Source organism: Chinchilla lanigera, unplaced genomic scaffold (genome assembly GCF_000276665.1).
Source record: "Chinchilla lanigera isolate Chin_1 unplaced genomic scaffold, ChiLan1.0 scaffold00025, whole genome shotgun sequence".
Taxonomy (NCBI): domain Eukaryota; kingdom Metazoa; phylum Chordata; class Mammalia; order Rodentia; family Chinchillidae; genus Chinchilla; species Chinchilla lanigera.
In genome coordinates, this window is record NW_004955426.1 from 14,673,286 (window position 1) to 14,684,086 (window position 10,801).

A 10,801-nucleotide genomic window follows, 5' to 3' on the forward strand; every position below is an offset into this window, starting at 1 on the left:
TTCTGAAAATGCTTGATTTGTGATTCATTTCCTTCCTTTTTTTAAAATTTTCATTTTGAAATAGTATTCAATTTATTGTTCTAATAAAATTTGCCCTGGTCAAAGAAAACAGAGTTTATCCTCAATTTTAGTTTGTTCCTAAGAATATTCCTAGTGGATTCTACCTTTGCTAAAGAAGAACATGAACCCAAGTCATCTGATAACATAGGTATTAGTGAAAAAAAGTGTGACTTCTACCTATTTTCATCTCCCAGTAAACAAAAATCATGTCAGCTAGAAACTTCGGTGGAAGATATATATTTATTCTGTGAAAAACATGCTAACAGTTGAACTCCCATAATCTCAATTTCCACTTGTCTGAATATGAAGGGAAAAAATCCCAGAATGTTAAGCTGTATTTGCAAAATGTTGTTCCTACAGATGTCAAAAGTATGTCTCTCTAATTTTACCTTCATTATGCAGTGCCTTCAGGCTCAGGCTGTGTAACTTTTCAATGAAGCACTTGATCTCTATTCAGGCCCCTTAGGAAGATGTAATAGCAATCAGTAAATAACAGTGCAGAGGCTGTTGATTACTATTGAATAAACTAAAATGCTTTCCATACATTGCAAACTAAAAATGGATCACTCTCATCACTTATCTTTTTAAATGACATTTTAAAGTCTAAGAGCCTATTAATCAATGCATTATGTGATGTTTTCCAAAGATGTGCATGCAACTTGCTTAGGAAATAGAGGATAAGCAGGAATAATGAGACACTTCTGAGAAAATTAAATTAAATCAGTATTCATAAACATTAGGCACTTGATAGAGAATAAGGAAGAAGAAGAATGTAAACAGAGAGGTAATAGTAAAGTGGGAGAAGAAAATGAATTATTTATTGAGCAAAGATGATAGACCTTGTGATGATTAGTCTCAGTTTTTATCAATATTTTGCTTTCATCTTTTTGAAATGTAACTCTGAAAGGGTCACATGTTTAAGGCCTTCTTAAAATGGCTAAGTTTAAGGAGTGAACTATCTCTATCTGGATCCAAAATTTATGCTTTGCTTATCACACACAAGAATTCTGACATAATATCAATCTGAAAACATTTTAAAAAATAGTATTTAGCTGCTAATTGCATAGAGATTAGATTTTCAATATCAGTTTTGTTCCATATATCATTGTTAAAATGATTCTCATATATGATTCTCATATAAATACTTTTGAAATATCATTTTTATATGTTGAATGAATATGGAGTGATGGATATTTATTTGAATTATTTTCTCTGCATTTGTTATATTTTAAACAGTTGTATGAATGAAAATTGGCACAAATTAAATGGCAGATAATTAAATTTTACACCTCACAATGTGTTGAGATTTATGAGTAGCCATGGAATTCTCATTACATTAAATATAATGAATAGCATAGAAGATTAGAAGGGCTAAAATATAGAAATGTACTCTATGATGGTTGCCTGAAGCTAAAAGTTTATTATCATGCCATTCACAAGGGTGGTTTCTTGTGAGATCTCTCTCATTGTCTTCTGGATCACCATCTCTCTGATTCTTGAAAAGATCTTTCTGTTTCTGTGTTTTAATTTCCTTTTTATAAGAACATCTGAATTTATGGTATATGTTTATCATTTAATTCAAATTGATTATCGTTTTAGAAACCTTATCTTTAATACAATATCACCCTGAAGTATTATAAGTTAGTAATTTAACATATAAATTTTGGGAGCGTAATTTAGTCCATAGAAATCCTCAGGTCCCTTTTGTATTTATCTCTTCATCCCCTTCCATTCTTTACTTTTCCCAGGCAGTCCAAAATCCATGTGTATCTATTAGTAATTATTATATTTACTATTTTACTTATATAGTCAAATGTTGTTGGACAATGGAAGTCGCCTCAGGTTTGAGTTGTTAGAACACAGCTCATATGATCTTTAATAAGCATATTTTCAAGTATATTTTCCCTTTTTGCAAGTAAAATTTTAAAAGTTTAGAGAGTAGGTGAAATGTAATGCCCCAAACTTCTTTTCAAAATGTATCTGAGTTACTTTCTTCATTGCCAAGACCCAGTACTCATCATCTACAACTTAGGAGAGGTTTATTTGGGCAAATAGCTTCAGCTCATAGTTTGCTGGATCTAAGGCATAAATAACTTGGAGAAGGGACTTCTGGGGAAAGTTCCTCATGTCACAGTGCCAGGAGAGAGAGAGACAGAGAGAGAGAGAGAGAGAGAGAGAGAGAGAGAGAGAGAGAGAGAAGGAGAGAGAGCGAGAAGGAACTAATTGTGTAGGAAGTTCTACCTTTCTAAGTTAAGACTGTGACTTGCCTGTTGTGACCAGCCTCTACTTTTTAACAGCGAGTCAGTTATAGTGACTCCATGATCCATTTGCCTTCCAAAAGCCCCACTTTTGAATGTATGAGGCTTTGGGAGACATTCTCTATCCAAACCACAACATTCTATCCCTGACTCCAAAAAGACTCCTCTTCATTTCTTTATGAAAAATACACTTAATTCATCCCTACAACTCGTCAAAATCTTTACAGTTTTATAGCTGAAAAGTCAACATCCATATTCTTCTCTGAAAACTCTTAGCTATGATCTTCTGGTAACATAAAAAGAAGTTCAATACTGCCAATATACAATGGCATAAAGTAAATATTCTCAAGCTAAAAGGTAGAAATAGATGCATAGAAAGAAATAAGACTAAAGCAAGAATAAAACATAGAAGGGTCAACAGTAAATGGTGTAGCTCTATGTACAGGACGAGGACAATTTATGGGAGCATTCAGGTCCAAATTGATCGAGTTGTTCCAACCTTAGAATATTGCTGGTTGCAGCCCTCATAGCTTTTCTCTTTAAATGGCCTTGCTTATTAGTTGTAAGTTTCCTCAAATGTTCAGTAGTACTGGTTTTTCCACAAAGTCTCCACTATACTTTTTGTTTCACTCATATAGCTTCACATACTGTTCTCTCAGGGGCACACTAGATGGCCTCACAGGCCCTTCAGTCTGTATGCAAGCTTCTTCAAACTCACAGTTCCTGCATTCTGCAATCCTTTGAAACCAGCACCAAGTGGATGATGCTAAAGTTTGCTGCCAGCTTGAGCAGTGGCCCCTTTGGGTCATGGCTAAAGAGGCCTCAGAGTGCCTACATGGTTGAGCACTCTGAAGACAATCCAAGGCAACCAATTTTCTAGGAGACCTTTCTCAAACAGGGTGTCCTCATGGTATCTTTTCAAAACAAAATCTTTCACATTTTCACTTCAGAGTCTTTTAAGCTTCCCAATCACTTAGATGCTTTCAAGGCATCTCTGCTATTGTTCTGATACAAAATATTTGGTTTCTTTCCAATATCTTCCTCTGTCTTATTCACCAATAATAATAAAAAAAAAAACCTGTCAGGTGCTTCTTTTCTGATCAAACTCAAAACTTTAAAAAATCATTTAGTTGTATTATTTTATCTTTATTATTACTATAAAAATAGCTGAATGCTTTCAGGTGTACCCATGCCACAGCCTGAAAGTTAGACTGCAAAAAGTTTCCCCCACCAGATTAATTAGTACTTCACTCTCAACTGCAGTCTCCCAAAAAGAATCAGGATGTGAGCAAAATAAGGACAAATTTTCTGTGAGAGCATAACACATCATATTAACATGTGGTATTCAGTTTACATGTCAAGGGATTCCTTGTTCCAAATTTATGTCTTCTGATCCTGATGTTTACTACCTAAATTTCTTCCATCATTCTGGCCTTCTGAACTCTTATCAGAATCTCCCATCAAGCTTGGCTTATAGCATTATAGGACTTCTCTGTTTGACATTCCAAACCTTTCCAAACTCCGCCCATAAAGTAGTTCCAAAGTATGGTCAGGTACAGTCCTGGCAACAATCACACTTTGGTAGTAAAATCCATCTTAATCATTTTTCTCATCTCCAACATACAATTCCTGATATTAATAGCTTTAAAAAAGAGAGGTTTATTTAGGTTTATTTTTCAAGCCATGGTCATTCTATTCAAAGAGAGATACTATACTGCAAAGTGTTTGGTAAAGAAAAGCTGTTCACTTCTCATCTCATGATAGCCAGGAAGCACAGAGTCAAGGGAGGAGCTGGAAAGGGAGAAATATATTTCCAGGATATACCCCTAGCGACTCCATTTTCTGACAAGACCCAATTCCCTAACAGCAAGTCAACTATGGTGTCCCCATGGTACAATCTCCTTACTATAGCCCAGCGTTTGAATCTATAAGGCTTTGGTAGACATCCTCAATCCAAAGAATAACAGAGTGGTTGGGCAGACTGCTTTTCCACTATTAGTATATGAGAGATGCAATTTCTCCATATTTTTCCAACAGTTGATATAATACCTATTTTTAATTTTAAATACTCTCCTATATCTATGAGTGTTCATTTTCCATGATAATAAACAATAATTCTGAGTATCTTTGGAATTCTTTTTCCTTCGCTTTTCACATATTCTGACTGGTGCTAGATCTTCTCTGGTTTTCTATTTTCAGTTAGTGTCCATTTCCTTATTGAATATCATACTTATTCAAGAGCTTTGTGAGTTTTCAATATATTGTGAATATCTTTTTTTTAAACTGTATATTCACTAGCTCATAAGAATTTTCTTCATTATAATCTTAAGAGACCACTCTTATACCATGCTGTTCAGAATTGCTGAAATATTAATTTCCTGTAGTTTATGATATCTAGGAAAATACTGCAATCAATACATTAATATATCTACTGTCTGAGATAAATATCACATATATACATTATAGTTTTCAATTCTGAAATTAATTTTTGACCATAAATTTTAAAATATTAATGAATGCAGAAGATTGCTATATAAAAATATATTGAAAGGAAAAATATTCCTTTTCATATTTTCTATGATCTCTCAATAGAATTATTTAATTAAAAAATTATAAAAAATGAATGATGGACTTCATGGACGATAGTTTAAATATTTTCTAAGAAATGTCTCAGAAAAATATATCAATGAAGATTAAATTAATTCATATATGGGACAATAAGAAAATATTATGTAATGTATTATGAAAACATTAATTTTGAGGCACTATATCCTATGGAAAATGATGAAATAGTAATTTGTAATTTAAATCTAGTCTGATTGAGTGGGCTAAAAAGAGAAAATTTCCCCTGTATATTTATAAATCAAGAATAAAATATTCAAATAACTAGGAGGTATGATAAACATTGTGAAAAGAGAGGAAACTGCTTAAAAGTAAAGAGCAACTGGGATAAGGGAAAAGAGAAAGGAAAAAGATGGAAATTATGTATATATGTATGTACAGGATAGCCAACATAATTGTACTACTGACTTTTATCACTTTATTGAAAGGAACAGTTAATGATTAATTATTTGATCAATCTTGCATGTCTAAATTTGTTTTCCTGACTAATCACTTTGAAGTTATCAATATGTAATACAGCAACCATTGTTAATTCCCTGTCACCTTGCCTGTAATTCACTATTGCTTCTACTATTCTTGTGCTACTTTGTAAATGGCTGTCTAATTGTTAATAAGTTTTTGTTCTTTTACTTTTCAAATGAAATAAGAAACAGTTGTATAATAGTATAGATAGATGCCAGCAAAAGTACGATAGGAAAAAGTTGTGAAATTCCCCCAAATTTGGGAAAATTCATTTATTCTAAGCAAAAATGTTAGAGAAAGAGAAAATGTAAAGTTTAGAAAACTGATTTTCATGTGAGTAGTTTAGCAATATTATCAATAAATCCTAAAATGGTATCAGAAATTTAGGATAAAGGTAAAAGTATGGATGAAGAAAGTCTATAACAGCCAGGAAACAGACAGAGAAAGCAAGAGAGCTAGAGTAAGTGATGTGTCTTCCAAAAGCAGGATCCAAGTATTCCATTTCTTCTAGGCAGGCCACACCTTTTAATGGCATATTCAACTAGAAAGTTTTTAAAAAGATATGTCTCCATCATCCAACCACCTTCTGGAAGTCTCCACTCTGAACACATCAGATATTGTGGAAACAATTAAATCTAAAATAATGCTTTATTAGAGAAGTTGGTGGAGATACCACATAACCAGTTGCCAAGATCTCACATTAGGAGTATCATTGGTCAAGTAAAGTTTCTGGGACCAGAATACGATAGTGTTTCAAATGAATGTACTAGATTTTAATATCATAAACACTTTCTCTGTGACTCTATTTTGATGAAGATAAGACATGTTGCAATGTCTGCATCCTTGATGTTTCCCATGACACTGGACTCATAAAATGTGAATTCTTTAAACTCTTCAAACTCTGTATATCTAAAATGGAATTTGCCATACTGTCCTCTCACTTCTCTCACCAAACAATTTCTGTTCCAGCAACAATATCTGTTGATGTTCCTACCATATTTGTAACTATGAAAATTTGATATAGGATTCATTTAATTTTCTTTCCTTTTTCTTTTCAGTCAAGATAGTTGATTCACTCAATTAAAAGTGGATAAAGTGTCCTTTTTTTCCTGATTGCAGGGGTAATATGTTTGGGCCCATTTTTAGAACAGATCATTCCCAATTAGTAAATGTTTATTTTTAAAAGCCATTTTGCTTAGGCCTGTTTATGATGATGTCATATTTATTTCTTATGTATATATTCACAGAACTTTTCTGCACATCTTAATTTCAAAATCGTCTTACAAAATCTTTTCCTTCCAACACCCTGTATTGTTAATGAAACCTTTATATTATATCTTGCAGTGTAATTTAATTTGGGGAAGAAAAAAGATATATTAATCAAGTTTTTATTTCAGGAAAATTTGTACATTGTTAATTCTGTTGTTTATGGTTGTAAATAACATAGAAACATATTAATATGAACTAATTTAGTTATTATACTTCTTTTAAGGTTCATTTTCATTTTGAGTTATAGCCAAGGTATTTGTAATTAACCCATCAATTATTTTTGTCTTTTTGACACAGGATTTGGCTCTGCAATTCAAGCTGACCTTAGCTCACTTTGTAGCTTAGGCTGATCTTGTACTTGAAACGATCCTCCTACCTCAGCCTCCCAAGTGCTGGGATTACAGGAATGCGCCACCATGCACAGCACAGATCCATTAATTTTTACCACCTCTTTTAGCAAGTTTATTGAATGTTTTATTCCTGTTTTGTATATTTTTAATACTCTCAAAAATATTTATCAGGGCTGGGGATATAATTCAGTGACATAGTACCTGCCTGGGAAGCATGAGGTCCTGAGTTCAATTCTTGGTTAAAAAAAAAATTACAATATTAAGCTAACCTGTGATCTTAGGAATTATTTCCTCTGAGTAATTCCTTTCCTTATTTTTTTCTTTTCTTCTAATAATGATGAAGTCACAGAATCAGCTAAGCATCACTTATGAAAGTAATATGTGATTTTAGTTACTATTAAACATAGAATATTGAATGGATATTTTAAAAAATGCATGTAGATCTTCACTGTATTGTGTTAGAATTTGTGAATTAATTCACAGTTGCAGTAAGATGTGTGTATAAGTGTACATGTGTTTATACCTATGTGTATATTCCTGTAGATTAAATATATAAATATACACATAATATATAAATAGTAACAAATATGTAATATATAATAAAATACATAAATTTTAAGCCAATTTTGCTAACAAATAGCAATAATGTTTAATAAATAGAAATTTTAGTTGTGGCACATTGAAGATCAAGTCAAAATTTGCAAATCTAGCTTGACTGTTAATTTTAGAATTTTTAAATTAGCAATATCTTCACAACATTAAAATGCTTTTAACTTGAATCTTAAAAAAAGAAGACTGTAAAGTCTGATTTTCTGAAGCAAGTGTGTTTAATCTCACTTAGAAAAGAATTTCTTAGTAACTTCTGTGAGATTTATTGAAAATTAAAATGAAGGGTATACCAGTCAAGATTTTAATATGGAAACAGATATAGCACAAGATATACAAATGCATAAGAAATTAAAATTTGACTTATGATGGTCAGCCACAGAGTTGGATGAGGAAGTGTGTAGAGGGTGTCTGCATTGTAGAGGCTGAAGAGTTCAGTCCAGCATCTGGAGTTCACTGCAATGTTCTTTGCAAGCCCATATCAGGAGTCTGATGGTTCTGTAATGGGATGGCTGGCTGGAGAATCTATGCCACAAGACTAAAGTGTCTCCAGCAGAAGCTGAACAGTCTACATTAGCAGCTAGGAGATGATGTTCAAACTGAAGGTGAAGACTGGAGCCCCTGTGAAGAACCAGTCTTTCCTCATTTCCCTTTTATTTTACACAGACTGCCTCCCCTTTGGTGGGTGTAGCACCTACAGGATCACTGTCCACTGATACAGCCTCAGGATGTTCACAAAGTGAGACTCCTAAATTTGCATTACCAGTTAGATTCACTTGAATCCAGATTCTCTAAATCTTGCAATGATATTGAGTTACAACAGCAGATTCCCCACTTTTATGTTCTTCAGACTTCCACTGAACATGTATTTGCCAGCCTCTATAATTGTGTGGGTCAAATTTCCTAAATGGTAATATTAGGTATGCCTTTTTATATCAAGTTATCTTAATTTTCTTTGTTCTCTGAGACACTCAGGTTAGTTTAGTGTGTAAACTGGGGCAGAAGAAATAAAGTAGTGTTGGTTTACAGATTACATTATTGTCTTTGTAGAAAATCACACTAAAGCAACAAAAATAAAATTCTGGACCTACTAACTTAGTTTGGCAAATCTTCTGGATATGTTCAGAATAATTTAAACTGGAAATTAAGATTATAGTACTATTTACATCAAGACAAAAACTAAAATACTTTTTACAAACATAATTAGTATTATATGCTTAATTTCCAATGTCAATTATTTATTTTTATCATTTAGGAAATTTGGCCCACACAAGTATAGAGGCTGACAAATATATGTTCAGTCAAACTCTTTGGAGCTCATGATTTGCAACAGATTACTTCAGATGCTGGATATACCTCCACGTGCTCTGTATCCCTCTGTTTATAACTTTAGAATGAAAATTTTTATCTTGTTTCCTTGAATGTTTAACTTTGTTTTCATTTGTACAGGGGCTTGAAGAGTTTGCCTTAAATTTCAGGAGAGACTTGGGATGTGTACTTTTCAGCAATGCTGAAACTATTAGAAACTTGGCAACTCTTGCAGATGGACTAAATGTTTTTTACATCAACGGATGTGCACGAGTCTTTGGGGAGTCAGAGGGGGAATGTTATGTTCTAATACAATATAATGTTGATGGACTGATAATGTTGACAGACAATAGTAGTTCTTAAAGATTGTTAAACCTGTGTTCTAATGTTCAAGTTGTAAAATTTTAAGAATAAGTATGTCTTTGTATCTGTAAATGGTGTAAGAAATGTTTCTGGTTGCCAAGTTGACAGGGGCATTGTTGTATTGTTATAGTTGATACATTGTGCCAACTTGAGAAATTTTAACTAAGCAACTCATCAGGGAGCCAGGGTCCTTACTTTGTGAGCATCTTGAGCCTGTAGAAAAGGACTGCTCAGAAATGGCGTGGGAAGATAGCCAGAATACAATATAAAGTAGGAAAAGAGGCTTGCCCAGGCCTCATTTTTGCTCTGGTTGCTTGTGCTCCCATCTGTCAATTTAAATTGTTGCCGTTGTGCCATGCCACCCTGCTTTGGAGCCAGCTAATTACGGACGAAAACGTCCAAGAACTGTGAGCTACATAGACATTTCCTTCCTTAATTCTGAGTGTTGAATGTTTTGTCTCAGCAACAAAAGAAAAGTAGCCAAGATAATCTATAAATCATCTTAGAGGATAAAAGACAGAAGCCTGATCTTAAGAAAGGAAGTAGACAGGGATCTGCCTTTGTCCTGTAAAATGAGTTAGATTTTTACCTCTGAAATGATCTATCACATTTCTGCCTATGGCTGGGCCACAGCGCTTGTCTGATAAAGAAACTCCAAACTTTATATATATTTAAAAATTACTCAGATTTCCACCACCTAAATACACATATATATTCCCAGCTCCAGACTATAAGGCATCTCACTCTTTTGGGAGGCTACCTGCTTTTTCTTTGGATGTGCGTTTTTATTTTGGCTCTAAAGAGATGTATTTTTTATCTTTTTCTTTATCAATTTTTTTTAAAGATGAAAGAACAAAAACATACTAACAAATGCACATACATTTACAGAATACAAAAACAATGCAAGCAATACTGAATTTTGGACAAGGTGATAAGAAATTAACAATGGTTGTTGTATTACATACTGATACCTTCAAAGTAGTTACTCAGGAAAGGAAATATAGACATGTAAGACTGATCAAACAATTAAACATTAACTGTTCCTTTCAATAAAGCCATAGAAGTCAGTAGTACAACTATGTTAGCTATCCTGTGTATACATATATACATAATTTTCCCCTTCTTTCTTTTCTCTTTTCCCTCATCCCAGTTGTTCTTCACTTTTGAGAAGTTTCCTCTCATTCCACAATATTTATCATGCCTCCTAATTTTTATTCACTCTTTCAGGTTCCTACACTAGTGAGACAATATGGTAATTATACATGAAGGTCTGATTCATTTCACTTATACGTGTGGTCTCCAGATGTGACTATTTATCTGTAAAAGCCTCAAGTTTATCTTTCTTTATAGCTGAGTACTATTCCATTATATAAAAATGCCACTACTTTTTTATCCATTCCTCAGTGGATGGACATTTAGATTGCTTCTACGATTTAACTATTGCAAATTGAGCCGCTGAAAACATGAGTGCACATATATCGCTGTAATATGATATTATCAGTT